Source organism: Orcinus orca, chromosome 21, assembly GCF_937001465.1.
Source record: "Orcinus orca chromosome 21, mOrcOrc1.1, whole genome shotgun sequence".
In the NCBI taxonomy this organism is placed as follows: Eukaryota; Metazoa; Chordata; class Mammalia; order Artiodactyla; family Delphinidae; genus Orcinus; species Orcinus orca.
This window is the reverse complement of record NC_064579.1, coordinates 13,039,862-13,056,547: the sequence shown is the minus strand read 5'-3', so window position 1 is coordinate 13,056,547 and position 16,686 is coordinate 13,039,862. Positions and strand designations below refer to the sequence as shown.

Below are 16,686 nucleotides of genomic sequence, written 5' to 3'. Positions count from 1 at the left end.
CTAATTATGAGTAACCCTATTACCAAGGAGCCTAATTAGATTCAAATCTTTTATTCCATCATCATGGTTATGAAATTCCGTTAAACAGCAAGTACTAAATGAAGTGTTCTAGGATCAGCATAATTTATTCTTATTTTTCTCTTTCATCCCTTTGGCTCTCAGGTGGCCAGAATTGGATTTTCCGTAATCCTTGGTCACACTCTCATTATTGGCCCATGGTTGACCCATTTCTGTTTATTCATTATTTAGTCATTTGTATTAAACACCTGTAAATCCACCACCCAAAGTAAAAGCCAGAGTCTTGAAAACCCATATCCGACTCCATGGTCTCCCCAGCCCATTCCACACAACCCTGAATTCCATGGCCATCATTCCCTGCTTTCATATGTGTATGTGTTCTTTGTATATCCATACAGTCCTTTAAAAATATATTTTAAATTGTTTTTAACTTTGTAAAAAGGGTATATTCATTTTGGCCAGTCTTCGTTTTTCCCACTTAATATTATTTGCAGAGATTTGTCCATACTGTTGCAAAATTGCTGTGGTTCATTTGTTTGATTACTATATAATATTCCATTATGTGAATCTACCATTTATTTGTTCCCTTCAGTTATAGACCTTCGGTCCCAGGTTTCAATGTTACGAACATTCTTATATGTATCCCCTGCTATATATGAGCAGGAATGTATCTTGGCTATTTGTCTATGAGTAGAATTGCTAGGTATTAGGGCATAAAAAGGTTCGAATTTAGGAGATAATATCAAACTGTTTTCCAAATTGATTGCACCGATTTGCTCTCCTCTCCCCTACATTAATATGGTCTCTGTTCTTAGACAACATTCAATCCAGTGGAATATAGGAAAATATAATGAAATGATTTAATATTACACATACATAAATGGAGTGAAGAATGAAAAAATCTTTAAGATATGCCTTTTAGTGATGAGGAAGAAGTGATAAATGGATTTGTCTCCCCCTCAATTGCTACTCATTGGAGTTACATCTAGATAGATGTTTGCATTTCTCTCCTTCCACTCCTGTTTTCTTAGTTTTGAAATTGCTTGTTCTATGTGAGTCTCTTGGGTTCCTCTTCACCTTAGAGGCTGTGGAAATGTTTTAACCTTTTATTCTTTGGCAAAACTGGAAGCCCCTTCCTACAATATTTTTCTTCAGCATCAAAAAGCATTAACCTCCCACTCCCACCTCTTCCAATAGTTGTTGGTCCTTCTTTCTCTGTCAGTTTTCCTCTGTCCAATGAGTGGCTTTGTGCTTGGAGGTCAGAGGTGCCCAATTCATTTACTTTGTTATTCAGTGTCCGGAGAGCTTACTTGGGCCTCTGGCTTTGTTAAAAACACTCCCTGCTGGTCACAAATTGGTGTGATTCATTTTATAGCTAATCCAAGTACAGTCGGGCTGTTATTGTCCTACTGGGGTCCAATCTGTCTAATATCTGGACAGCCAACCCTGAAAATGGATGGTCTCGGGCAGCAGTTGTGATAGGCCCATGACCACACCCCACCACCCCTACTAAGAGCTTTCAACATTTATTCTGCATATCAATTCACCCGGACAGCAGAGGAATCCACCACCTCTGGGGCAGGTGTGAGGGTCACCTCAGGTTCCTGGGAGCCGGTGTTCAGTATGCTGCTCTGCCTGCCTACACCAAGGCGGGTCTCCTACACCAAGGCGGCCTCATCAGATAACGAGTTTCATTATGTGCTGTCCACTGGGGACTCTCCTAAAAGCAATAAATTCATTTCACTGTGCTAGTCTCTGGACTATTAAAGCATTTTAGTGCTGTTTCTCCTTTAAGCTCCCAGGAGCCAAATATTCACTCTGACAAATGCTATTCATTACAAAGTTAAGATGACTTTGACTGTTTCTCTCCCATATAATACAATGAAGACGCTTTGTCCTGGATTCATCTACAGCCTGACAGTATTAGGAATAAAAACATGCCAAGGCAGGCAGTCTGTTCTCCAAAATGGACTGAAATTACCTCTAGCTAGCTATGCCTTGCTTAGATAAAGAGTAGCTGAAAAAAAATAGTTTTCTGCTCATTTTTAATATCCTGGAAGATATATTGCTTAAGGGTGGATGATCAGAAAAAAAAATAAAGTAGAAAAATGAAACATCACTGGAATATAAAAACGATCAAATCCCTTTCACTCCTCTTTTTTTTTTTTTTTTTTTGCGGTACGCGGGCCTCTCACTGCTGTGGCCTCTCCTGTCACGGAGCATAGGTTCCGGACGCACAGGCTCAGCGGCCATGGCTCATGGGCCCAGCCCCTCCACGGCATGTGGGATCTTCCCGGACCGGGGCATGAACCCGTGTCCCCTGCATCGGCAGGCGGACTCTCAACCACTGCGCCACCAGGGAAGCCCCCTTTCACTCCTCTTTAATCCACAGATATTTTCTCCTGCCTTTTCTCCCCAGGCTGAGAGTTAGCAAATACATGGGGGAATTTGGTGGAGTTATAGAGTATCTCCAGAGCTGGACACAAGGAAGATCTTGGAAAGATCTTGGTGATTGATTGATTTGAGCAGAAATTATAGCTATATTTGATTTATCATCAAAGTCCAGCTGTGGGTCCAAATCACGCTTCTAACACGTACCAACATCGGGTAAATTTTTTAACCTCTGGTATGGGGTCCTCTTTCCTCATCTATAAAATGCGAGAAATAGTACTTCCATTATAGGTTTATTGTGAGGACTACATGAAATAACATACGCAAATCTCCTAACCCAGCACTTAACACATACAGTAAGAAAAATTGAATATTTATTTCCTTTTCTTTTTCCTCCCTCTTCTGTGGAGAGCTAAAGAGAGAGGCAGGAGAGGAGAAGAAGAAGAACACAGAGGTAGATTGTTGTTGAGTCTCAGAGAGAAAGCTCTGTCCCACAAATTTGACTTCAGAGAATGTGATCTCTCTTCTGTCTACACCGACGGCATTAAACCAAATAACCACAGAAAATGTGATCACTGTGTTTGATGCAGGAATGAAGTTGCAGATATTTCAGATAAAAGCTGCTAGAGGAATTTCTTTGTAGTCAGAAGTTGGAGGAGAGCTTTGCAGCCCACGAGACCAGGCTTGCTCTGGTTTTAAGTGTAACGGATCATCCTGCCCTCTTTATGCATCCTGGGCTTTATAGCTGTGTTTTGGGTACCAACTTCCCGTCTAGTTTCATCTTAATCCTCCCCTTCATTTCCTTTCTCTTTCACCCACGAATCTTCTTGATTTCCTTGCTTATTTTCTGCATTGTTGTATGCTAGGTACTGTTGCAAACCACCTTGTACCCTATCTGATGACTTTGTTGATTAATTAAAACTTGGCTCTCCTGCTTTTATCCTCACAGCTCTGCACCAGGCTTTTCCTTTGCATGCCTGATGGGAACAGTGGAGGCTTGTCTGCTCTAACAGCTAATGTCCGGTCTCAGGAACAAAGGGAGTCTCTGTTGCTTCCACAGCTGTGGCCAGCCCCATCCCAGAATAAGGAGAGATTTGGGCTGAACTTTCCAGAACACTGGAAAAAGCCCCCCACCCGCCAAGAAAATAACAGCCAAGTCATTCATCCTCTCACTTGTCTGTCCAATTAGAGACATTGCTTTATAAATAATTATTTTTCTAAAAATGTTTCCATCCACTCTCTTTTAGTAGAGTAACTTTAAAATACCTGATATTATCAACTCTGAGGAGTTCCTTGGAGAGTGTGCAGGATCCATCATGATAGGAAAAACTATTTTTTAATGCCTTCTTTTTAAAAAGAAAAAAATGCCTTCTTAAACCCTGGAATTACTTTTGAAGGACACCATTAGAATACCATAATGGGGGAGGGAAGGAGAATAAGGATAAATAAGAGTTTTTCCAGTTAAAGTTGTATATTTGTACCTCAATATGTTCAAATAGTTCATCAATTATTTTTTTATAATTTATTTATTTTTGGCTGTGTTGGGTCTTCGTTGCTATGTGCGGGCTTTCTCTAGTTGTGGTGAGTGGGAGCTACTCTTTATTGCGGTGCGCGGGCTTCTCCTTGCAGTGGCTTCTCTTGTTGTAGAGCACAGGCTCTAGGCATGCACAGGCTTCATTAGTTGCAGCACGTGAGCTCAGTAGCTGCGGCATGCAGGCCCTAGAGCATGCAGGCTTCAGTAGTTGTGGCTCTCAGGCTCAGTAGTGGTGGTTCGCGGGCTCTAGAGTGCAGGCTCAGTAGTTGTGGTGTACAGGCTTAGTTGCTCCGTGGCACGTGGCATCTTCCCGGACCAGGAATTGAACCCATGTCCCCTGCATTGGCAGGCAGATTCTTAACCACTGCGCCACCAGGGAAGTCCCAGTCCATCAATTATTAACTGACTGGGAAAGTTTGCTGCACCAAAACACACAACACCGGAAGGCATTCACCCAAACAGGTTTTATTTATTGAACGTTGTTTGCTATCTCTCGGCAGCTCTGTCTTTTGGGAAGTTGTCTGGAAGTCTCCCTAAGGTATACACTGTCGAGGGGAGATATCTTTGTTTGGATTTTTCAAATAAAAGACTGGCAGACACCCAAAGGCAAGTATGCTAACTTCAGATCCTTAGAGAGATCAAAGCAAGGTATTCAGCAGCAAATCCACCTATGTTGAGTCCCTTCAGTTTGTTGAATCAGTTCAGGACTCTGATTTAGTGGTGAGGATTAGACCTGTAATGCTGTGGTGTGTTATGATGAAATTCAGAGCTTAACATACTGTGAGTGTGAATCGAAGAACAGATATGAGTAGAGAAGAAAATTCATGGTATTTAAGATGTGAGCTGGTGTTGTCCATTCTTGGCAGCATACTGAACATTTCCTTTTATCCTAAAATCCTTTAGTTTGTTATTCTAAAAGGTAGAAGGAGTTGAGAAAGAATAAGAAATATAGGGGATTTTATTCTGTATGTCTGAGAGGTTTCTTTTAGCACATGCAAATATAAAGACCTGGCTTTCAAAAACATGCACAATTGTGTAGCCTTTTAGGTGTGAAGTTATGGATTTATTAGGTCTTTTCATTGATTTCTTTTTGAGATGAGCATTTTGTTGAAACCTCACTTTCAAAGAAATAAAGAATGAAACAATAGGATGAAGAAAAGAGGTTGGGAAAAACAGATCTGCTGAGATCTCAAGAGTGACTGGACATGGCCTTGACTTTGCAATGCAGTCTCAGAGATGACCACAAATCTTGGTGTGTTAAAGATCACAGGGCAAAGCAACCATTCCAATGAATTACCTGGGCACGTGCCCAGGGCACAACAATCTAATGCATGACCGAGTCTAGAGGGGGGCTACTTTGGTGGCCGTTTCCACCAAAGTAACCTAGAACCCCAGATGTCGACTCCTATCTCAGGCTAGAGGTATGTGGAGGAGGCTGGGGTACCCTATGTGCAGGTACAGAAGGCAAAGATGGGCAGATTCTTGGTGGTTATATCCACCAGCATCTTTTGCATTCCCTCACCACCAACTTCCCTCACAACTTGGGTGAAGGTCCATGTAGGACTCTTGGGGCACTGAATGCCACATTGTACAGGGAACAGCGCTAGCCAAGCAATTGGATGACTTTTTCTATATTAACCCTCACTTCTTGGAGACACCAATAAAAGTCCAAGGAGGTGAAAGTACTCGTCTACATCCACCTGAAGCAAGGCAGTGGCCAGGAATTTACTGAAACATGAACTACAGATTCCAGGCCCAGGGTTAAGCATTCATAAAGGCTGGTTTCTCTCAGTAGAGCAGTACCTTAGAGTGAACAATCCCATAATGTAGGATCATATAATTTTTATTCTAACATATAGAGGCATAAATGGAAAATATTTCTAAGTTTTTTTAAAAAAGAAAAAAAAACACATGAAAGCATCTAAAGCTATTTTTTTAAATTTCACAAATCCAGAGTATAATGATTGTTTTATTACAATATTTCATCACTTGCTTTTCCAAGAAACATCATCCAACTTAACCTCAGGGTACTTGAAAAAGAGGCACAGAGTTCCGGCTCTGTCTAGAACAGTTGAGGAACTGGGGTTCTGTCCTCCTTTGGTGACAATTGAAGAGGATATATTCTTGCTATGTCATCTGAAGATTTATATCCCCAAAATAAGGGGGGAGGGATAGTTAGGGAGCTTGGGATGACAAGTACACCCTGCTATATTTAAAATGGATAACCAACAAGGACCTACTGTATAACACAGAGAACTCTGCTCAATATTATGTAACAACCTAAATGGGAAATGAATAGATACATGTATATGTATAACTGAATCACTTTGCTGCACACCTGAAACTAACACAACATTGTTAATCGACTGAACTCTAATATAAAATAAAAAATTATAAAATTTTTAAAAATTAAAGAAAAAAACATTGCAATGTACTTGATAAATAGCAACCATGTTCTATAATAATGTTCAGATACACTGGCTCTATGCCATCCCCAACACAGAATGACAAAATGGAGATAATGTGATATAGCCATCTCCCTCTCCTACCTTATTCCTCATTATATAAAAGCAGTGCCATTTTTCTCTGAACAACAGACCTAAGAAAGACATACTTTTCTTTATACTTCCCCAAGGAGCAAATTTCACGAGAAAGAGTTACATCCACCAAGAGCAATTTGTGTAACAAAAGTATTCAGAAATGCTCAGCCTGCAGAACCATCATTAGCATTTGATCACACACTTTGTTCCTAACAAGCACTCCTTGGCCCTACAAAAGGTAATAATTGTAGTTCTTCTTTATCTACTTTAAATTAATTTATCCTTTGGGGTCATAGGACTGCCAGGTTAGCAGTCCCAGAATCTAACATCATAATTGTACTAAACTATAGCCTTACAAGCTTTCCTTAACAAGCACTTAAAAAAAAAATAGTGATTCTCTCCAAATCCTGGGGTTTAGAAAATAGGCAATGAGGGACACAGCCGACCTAGACCTAGGTTGATTCCTAAATTATACAAGACAGGACACAGAGCATTCAATTCTTTGTATCTATTGTATACTTGTTATATATATTTATCTGTAGAATAAACAGATATTTACAAAGTACGATTAGGGCACATTATTCTGAGTGATCTGAATTAAAGAAAATACCTAAAACCATACTCTTCCCTTGAATTGCTAATCTTGGTTGATTTTAACCCATTGTGTCTTTTTTCCTGCATCTAGTTCAGAAGTGTATTTAATGATGATAATAACAGGGTGCAACCTTAAGTAAACAAAAATGAACCTTATGGAGATTTGAGACATCCAGTCGATGCCATGATGGCTCCAAGCCTGGGCTTCCCACTACGTGAAGCAACTCTCAAGCAAGAAATCATTGCACTCTCCCCTCTCTGCTAAAACCACGTTCCAGTGGGAGCAGGAGAATGGGTCCAGCTGGTAGGAGTCCAGGCAGGAAGATGAGGATACTAACCAAGTAAGTATCCACATACTTGACTGAGCTCCTAAAACATTGGCCCAACAGGTCAAATCCAAGAAATCGCAGAGTAAAGCACTTCTCTTGGGGCTTTGGGAAAACCAAACACAGAAAAACGATTCATGGTTACAATCAAAGCCCATTATAGAGTCCAGGAGCAATTACAGGAATTAGAGGATGTGTGGAGCAGAAAGAATGGCCATTTATTGGGTCAGACTGTACTCACAGGAGAAAGACGATTGCTGAGCAAAGTTGAGAGGACACTGAATGAGCCCAAAGTCAGAACAGAGAGATCCAAGCTGGTCAGAGTCAGCAGCCTGCTGGTCTGGTGAGTACCCAGGGAGCAGTCACCTTCTGAAGTGACAGCTTCAAACGCTGGCCTTAGTTGAACTTATTTTTAAATGCCTTCCACCCTAGTAGGCTGAGAAGCTGCAAGTGTCCTCCCAGTATTTGGTGACTCTAAAGAAAGCTGTGTGGCACTTCCTTGGTGGTGCAGTGGTTAAGAATCCACCTGCCAATGCAGGGGACATGGGTTCGAGCCCTGGTCCAGGAAGATCCCACATGCCGCGGAGCAACTAAGCCCGTGCGCCACAACTACTGAGCCTGCGCTCTAGAGCCTGCGAGCCACAACTACTCTACTGAAGCCTGCGTGCCTAGAGCCCATGCTCTGCAACAAGAGAAGTCTACGGACTGCAACGAACAGTAGCCCCCTCTCGCCGCAACTAGAGAAAGCCTGCGCACAGCAACGAAGACCCAATGCAGCCAAAAAAAAAAAAAAAAAAAAAGTTGTGGAGGGATGAATGTTACTTTAAACATTTGTGTCCCCAGGGTTAAGCACTGTGTGGAGATCAGAGGAGGGACTCAATAAATATTTGTGGAAGGCGGGGAGGTAAGGAAGGGGAGAACAGGCCAGATTCAAGTACCATTAACAAACCATTCAAAACAAGTCCGGCGTCCAAGGCTGAGTCGGGAAAGGACAGAAAGCCATAGTCGAGCACCTATTGCTGTGGGATAGAAATCATCAGAAAAGGGGCTGTGACTGGGGAGGTGGGTGGTGGAACTGTCCAGTCACAAAGAAGGGCTGAGGTGCAAGATGGAAACCCCAGTGTAGAGAGAACGAGGGATACATCCTGCCTCCAAGGAACTGGAAAATTAATTACGACCTTAACCACTGAGACACAGGAAGGAGGAGAGATCAGGGTACCAGGGCAGGGAGGTATTGAGGATAGCAGGACTAATAACCTCAAGCCCTGACTAGGATATTCCCCTAACCAGGGTCATTGTTAGTCCTGGGATAAAGATGAACCTGCACGAGGGGCTCCGTACTCCTCACAGAAAATGTTCAAGGTCCAGCAGACATGGAAATCTAACAGATTATTGCATGTCTTTCTGGCGGTTGGTTATGAGTTATTCATTCTGCCCCCTGGGTAGCTGGGGAGATAGGGTAAGTCCTCCTTGGTTTGGTAAAAGATCTGCCTCTTGCATTCATTTTTTTAAAGAGAGGAAGGACAAAGGACATTGATGAATTGTTACCTGGAGAAATAAGGTGGTGGGAAAGTTCATCCATAAGTACAGTTCTTTTAGGAAAGTGTGATGGAAGGAAACAGGATGACCTTTAAGGGTGAGGCATGATGTTCCAATTCAACAATATCCTATCAATCCAGTCCCTGGCTGTATGTTTCAGCTCCCATGTGGGGTCATTTGCCCCCTCCTAGCATCCTCTGCTATTTCCATCTTAGTACACTCTGTACATTCTTTACAATTGCCAGGTTATTTTATTTCTGTCTCTAAAACTATAAACTCCAAGGGAATAGGTACCATGTGTATTTTTTTCATCTTTGTATCCCCAGAATCCAGTTCTGTGCCTGCAATGCTCAATAAATAACAGTTGGATGGATGGATGAATGAATGAGTGAATGAATAAATATCAAGAATTTATATCCAGGGCTTCCCTGGTGGCGCGGTGGTGGAGAGTCCGCCTGCCAATACAGGGGACGTGGGTTTGTGCCCTGGTCTGGGAGGATCCCACATGCCGCGGAGCAGCTGGGCCCGTGAGCCATGGCCACTGAGCCTGCATGTCCGGAGCCTGTGCTCCGCAACGGGAGAGGCCACAACAGTGAAAGGCCCACGTACCGCAAAAAAAAAAAAAAAAAAAAAAGAATTCATATCCAATTTCAACAATAGGGAAGAGAAAATTTTAGAGACAAGAGATGCAGGGATAGTGTTGCTTCTAAGTTTCTGCTAAGAGGGCTCCTGAGGGCTGCAGTGTAGCAACATATAATCTCTCTCAACACAGAATTTGGGGCCGGAAGTCCAAAACTTACAAGAAAAGAATGGATGACAAGAAGTATGCAATAACTTAACAGTAATTTCTAGGTCACTTGCAAATGATTAGCGTTAATAATTACAAGCTTTTATTGGCCCTTTCTATTTTCAGAGTGCATTACAGTCATTAATTTGTTATTTCTCACAACATCGCTGTGAGGTAGATCATCGGTATTATCGCATTACAGAAGAGCTAAGGATGTCGAGTTGGATTTAACTGACCCAGGAATGTAGCTATTCTTAGTAGCTCATTTGCCCCTCTGCTTTCTGTTCTTAAAAATCTATTGATGCTGCCTAGAGGGTGATACTGCTGAAGTGCAATTTAGAAAGAAACATTGCGGACAACCACAGAGAATCCCAGGAGCAGAGTAGGTACTACATTTCTGAAAGGTAAGAGGTGCCAGAGAGAAGCTTCAATGTAGTCTAGAAGGGCACACACTAGCTTCCAAACCTTCCGATCATTCTCTAAAAACATGCTTTTCGCCTAAGGTGACTGCCATCTTGAAAATACAGATTTAATTTAGCATGCATAGGTTTGAAAGCAATTCATACGATTTGGCCTCACAATGTTAAGCCAGGTTTCCTATCAGTGATAGAGCTGAGTCCCGGGACCAATTTGTTTTGTTCCTATGGGAGCTACATGTGATTAGATGTTCACTCCAAGGACTAAAACAAATAGGGTCAAATGCTGGAAATAGTATTGCCCAAGAAGGCTGATGAACCTGTAAAGCAGCACTTCAATCACTGGAACGATATTCAAGGAGAGGGCTTGACCTGCCTGTCTATGGGATATTTTTCCTTTCCCTCTCCATTGCCTGGCTTTCCATTTGTCCACCTGCGGAGGCTTCTCAACCAGCACTGAAATTGTTCTTGCTGTGGGCTGAATTCTGTCACTTAAAAAAGCTATTTTGGAGTCCTAACCCCCAGTCCCTCAGATTATGACATTGGGAAACAGGGTCTTTGTAATGGTAATCAAGTTAAAATGAGGTGATTAGGGTGGACCCTAATCCAATATGACTGGTGTCCTTACAAAAAAAGGGGAAATTTGAATACAGAGACAAACATGCAAAGAGGGAAGAAGGCCGTGTGAAGACAGAAGTTGGGAGTGATGCATCTACAAGGCAAGACACACCAACGATTGCCAGCAAACCAAACCCCCAGAGGCTAGGAAGAGACAGGGAGGGAACATATCCCTATAGGTTTCAGAGGGCGCACAATCCTGCCAAGGTCTTGATTCAGGACGTCCAGCCTCCAGAACTGTGAGACAATAAATGTCTATTTTTCCAAGTCACCTAGTTTGCGGTACTTTGTCAAGGCAGGCCTAGGAAACTAATGCAGTTCTATTGATCGATTGATCTCGAAAGGAGATGAAACATGACATACTGTCCAAGGCCACTGCCCAGTAGTATTTAATTCTTCTTTGTATAAGTCACTTCCTACTATATAGTAAGTTGGCTGCATGAGAGATGAACTCTACCATCCAGACCATTGGGCAACATTTTGAGTTGTTCCATTAACAGTTATAATTATGGCCACAGCTCTACATTATAGAAGCTGCCCTCTAAAAAAATAAGGTTTTCATACTTCGTTTCTTCAGGGATCCTCATTTGAAAACTCATGCTTTTGGTTCCACCAAAGACAATGAGGAGAAAGGCAAATAGTATAATGCAACCTATCACCACTATAAAGAAAGTGTCTTAAATGCATATCTTCCTAGTATCCATCACAAGCAATTTTTTAGAACACAGTAAATCACATTCAAATAATGTAGAAGAAAAGAAATAACAGAAAGGGGAGATGAATGAAATAGAAAATATAAAACAAAGAAAATCAACAACGTCAAAAGTTGGTTCTTTGAAAAGACATTTAAATGTGATCGATATTGAGCACAGCTGATAAGAAAAAGAGAGATAAGACACAAATTGTGAATATTGCAAATAGAAAAGGGACATTACTATGGATTAAATAGATGCTAAAAACTGCTAAGATATTGTGAATAACATATCAACAAATTGACAATTTAGACAAAATGTACAAAGAAAAACACAATTTAATAACAGAAAGATAAATTTAAAATTTTAAATGTGTATCTATTAAATAAATTGAATACTCAGTTTAAAGCTCTCTTACAAGGAAAACACCAGGCTAGGCTAGATGGCCTTGTTAGTTAAGTTCATCCAAACGTATTTAAGCATGGAGTAACAACAGTCTTAACAAAATCTTTCATAGCACGTAAGGGCAGAAGCCCTTTCCAACTCATTTTATGAGGCCAGCATAACTTAACAATGACATCACAAGAAAGAAGAACTACAGGATGATATCTCTCATGAGCATCGATTCTAAAATCCTAAACAATATGCTAGCCAAGACCTCTTACAGAAAACTGTAAGGCTCTTGTACAAAAATTAAAGTGGCCCCAAATAAATGAATAAACCATATGCACCAATTTAAAAATTTGATATTATAAAAACAGAAATTCTCACACAAATAGATATAGAGATTCAATGAAATACCAATCAAATCCCAAAAGTTTTATTTCTGTGAAAACTGACAAATTGACTCTAAAATTTAGAGGAATAAAGAAATAGCCAAGACAACCTTGAAGAACAAAGCTGGAGGACTTACACTACTAAATACCAAGACACTATAAAGCTGTAGTAATTAAGACAAGTATTGGCCCAAGCATAGATAAATAGACTGATGGAAGCAAATACAGAATTCAAAATCGACAAACAGCAAATACAGCAACAGGATTTATGACAAAGGTGACACTGCAGTACAACAGAGGAAAAGATGGATTTTTCAATAAATGGGGTCAATTGGATTCCATATGGAAAACCATACTGTATTCCTGCCTCACATCATATTAAAAAAATCAAGTCTAGATGATTTCAGATTTAAATATAAAAGGCAAAACAATAATGCTTCTAGCTGGGAGAATATCTTCACAAATGGAGCAAGCAGATTTTTCAACAGGACACAAAAAACACTGACCATAAAGAAAAGAAAAATGAACATACTGGGCTTCAGCAAAATTAAGCACTTGTGCCCATCAAAAAATAACATTGAAAGTGAAAAGGCAAGACACAAAATGGGATAAATATACATGTGTGTGTGTATAAAATTTCCTGTATCTAGGATGTAAAACTCGGTATATATAAATAACTCCTAAAATCAATAGGAAAAAAGTGAGCATAGGAAGAAAGTGAGCAAAGGATTTGAATATACACTTCATAAAAAACAAAAATCAAGATGGCCAATAAACATATAAAAAGTTACTCAACATCAACAGTCACCAGGGAACACAAATTAAAACCACAATGAGATAGCACTACCCATTCACCAAAATGGTTAACATGAAAAAGGACTGCATAACCAAGTATTGGTGAGGTTGTGGGCAAACACTCATTTATTGCTGCTGGGAATATAACTTAGCACAACCACCTCAGTAAACTGTTTGCTGTATCTACTAAAGCTAAGGATACACATACCCCATGGCCCAGTGATCCTACTCCGAGGTTCACATCCAACTGTAATACACACAAGCAGCTACCAAAACACATATACAAGAATATCGAGATTAGCGCTATTCCTAATAGCCCCAAAATGAAAACAACCTCATGTCCATCAAAACAAAATGGATAAATCGGAACACATTACAACAATGAGAATAAACCAGCTATTGTTACATATGCTAACACAGATAAACCTCATAAATCTATGTTGAACAAAAGAAGCTAGATACAAAAGAGAACGTAATTTACGTAGAGTTGAAGACTGGAAAAACGAATCACAAGTGATAGAAGGTAGTGGGCAGGGAGTGAGTGGGAGAGGGTCTGAAGAGACTAATAGGGGTGTTGGTGATGGTCTGTCTCTTCATTTGAACGATGGTATATGTTTGTTTAGAAAATTAATCAAGCTATACACTTAAGGTTTGTGCACTTATTTGTTTGCATATTTCAATACAAAGTTTCCTTGAAAAAAATGCGTCTTACTGATAGTGGATCTTACAAAACCACAGAGCTTTAAAATCTGGTAAATTCTTAGATTTAAGGGTCAAAGGGGAATGACTGACTCACCCTTGATAGGTAGGTGGCTAGAAATGAGGCTGGGAGAATAAATTCAGGCCACACTGTGACGTTCTCTCAACGCAATGCCAAGGACTTGAGAGTTTATTCAGTGGAATGCAGAGAGTGAGTTGGGACTCAGTGACGCAATATGACTAGATTCACGTTTATAGAAACAAATCTTATACCAACATATGAAATAAAATGAAAATGGGGAGGGGAGAGAAGATCCAGGGAAACTAGGTAAGACACTGTAAAAATAACGAGGAAAAAAATGAAAGCCTGAGATGGCGAAGAAGTAAAACGTATGTTTTCCCCCTGCCCATCCATGTCTGCCCTTTATCTGGACCTACCGAGTAAACAAGTACAGATTCTGAAAACACCGGTTATGCCTGGAAAGTTGCCGTCTCTCCATCCCAGGAGCATCTTCACGTTGATGGCTTGCAGGAGAGGGGCGATTCCCCGGAGTAGCTGCTGTCAGACCATTTTTATTCTGACGAGTTCTTGGGTGCTAGTTCTTGTCATGCTTCACAGCTCAAGGCACTTTCAAGCATGGCATTTCCTGGGAAGTTAAAAGAGAAAGTTATGTTATCTGCTGAAAAATCACAGGACAGAAACTGCAAGCAGCACACATGTGAGGACTACAAAAGTGGATCAGTGTTTTTTGACACTAACTTCTTTACTGGGGTAACGCAGTCTGAGGTTTAAGATAGATTGGAAAGGCTTTCTGGTCTCTTTGATGGACTTTTGTGCATGTATACCTTGTTCATAAACTGGGGGGAAAGGTTATTTCTGGGGTCCACAGGGCTGGAGGAACACTCTTGTTACATTTAAAGCCATAAACAAGCTACAGCATTCCCTGTGCTTTTTTCCCTGTTACTGTATAGATAGATACATAGATACATACATAGAGATAGAGATATATAGAGAGAGAGATTTTAAGGAATTTGCTCACACGATTATGGAAAGGCTGGCAAGTCAAAAATCTGCAGGGTGGACCAGTAGGCTAGACACCCAGGAAGATAGCCATCACAATCGGAACACCTGCTTTCCTTCTGGGAGTCTGGACATATGGTACATGCCAAGCAGAGGCTGCGTTTGTGACCAGCTTCCAATAAAAACCTTGGGCATGGAGTCTCTAATGAGCTCCCCTGGTAGACAGCATTTCACAAGTGTCTTTTTTGTTTCTTTGTTTGTTTGTACTGCAGGTTCTTATTAGTCATCAATTTTATACACATCAGTGTATACATGTCAATCCCAATCACCCAATTCAGCACACCATCATCCCCACCCCACTGTGGTTTTCCCCCCTTGGTGTCCATATGTTTGTTCTCTACATCTGTGTCTCAACTTCTGCCCTGCAAACAGGTTCATCTGTACCATTTTTCTAGGTTCCACATACATGCATTAATACATGATATTTGTTTTTCTCTTTCTGACTTACTTCATTCTGTATGACAGTCTCTAGATCCATTCACATCTCAACAAATGACTCAATTTTGTTCCTTTTTACGGCTGAGTAATATTCCATTGTATATACGTACCACATCTTCTTTATCCATTCATCTGGTGGTGGGCATTTAGGTTGCTTCCATGACCTGGCTACTGTAAATAGTGCTGCAATGAACATTGGGGTGCAGGTGTCTTTTTTTTTTTTTTTTTTTCTGTATGCGGGCCTCTCACTGTTGTGGCCTCTCCTGTTGCGGAGCACAGGCTCCGGACACGCAGGCTCAGTGGCCATGGCTCATGGGCCCAGCCGCTCCACGGCATGTGGGATCCTCCCGGACCGGGGCACGAACCCACGTCCCCTGCATCGGCAGGCGGACTCTCAACCACTGCGCCACCAGGGAAGCCCCAGGTGTCTTTTTGAATTATGGTTTTCTCTGGGTATTTGCCCAGTAGTGGGATTGCTGGATCATATGGTAATTCTATTTTTAGTTTTTTAAGGAACCTCCATACTGTTCTCCACAGTGGCTGTATCAATTTACATTCCCACCAACAGTGCAAGAGGGTTCCCTTTTCTCCTTGCAAGTGTCTTCACAACTTGTTGTTGGGGGAATTAAGCACATCCTGTGCACCTCCACTGGGAGAGGACCCTTGGAAGATTGCTTTCCCCCAGACTTTATCCCATATTCCTTTTTCCTCTGCTGATTTGGCTTTGCATCCTTTTGCTGTAATAAGTCATAGTTGTGAGTATGACTAGGTATTGAGTTCTGTGAGTCTTCCTAGTGAATCATTAAACCTGGGGGTGGTCTTGGGGATCCCCCAACCCAGGGTATTACAAGAGCCCATCTTATTCCCTTTCTCCCTTGAACTACATCGAAAGGCGTAACACAAGTAAATCACATAGTGTATCAAAAGAACATTATAATGAATAACATAAAAACAGCTCGAGAGGAACTAGTGATTATATAGTACTTGGGGAATAAGAAGTGCTACAAAAATGCTAAGTAACGATAATAAGGCAAATTATACTTTCCCACTAATTGCAAAGGACATTTCCACTGATTTTCACAGAAAACAAACTTAATTATGTGTGTCCAGCAAGAACTATTATAAATCTTTTAAATAGATCTAGAATATTTTTAGTGAGAAGGATAAGTACAGAGATCCATTAACTAAAGGGAAAAATGTTTAGGGACAATTGAATGAAATTTCAAGCCTAATAGGTTTTGAGATCAATTTATTAGAATTATAAGGAAATATTTCATGTATAATGATCTCTGGGTTTTGCTTAATAGTCATACTAATTAACTTCTCAAATTCAATAAAAGTGTAGGAAATTTACTTATGTTCAGTACTTGACAAAATAAATCATGGTAATTACACATATTCACATGGCCAATGATAATTCCTCTAACTCAGTCTAATAAGCA

The 16,686-nt window shown here is 40.7% G+C and overlaps 1 long non-coding RNA gene across 2 annotated transcripts in view; it reads right to left on the bottom strand.

Annotated features, from left to right (window-relative positions):
- Positions 1-16,686, bottom strand: part of LOC125962827 (uncharacterized) — a 99,091-nt gene that overhangs the window by 66,116 nt on the left and 16,289 nt on the right. For both annotated transcript variants that reach the window (XR_007474589.1, XR_007474590.1), the window contains exon 2: positions 14,164-14,372. This is a non-coding gene — a long non-coding RNA (uncharacterized LOC125962827). The remainder of the gene's footprint in view (positions 1-14,163; positions 14,373-16,686) is intronic.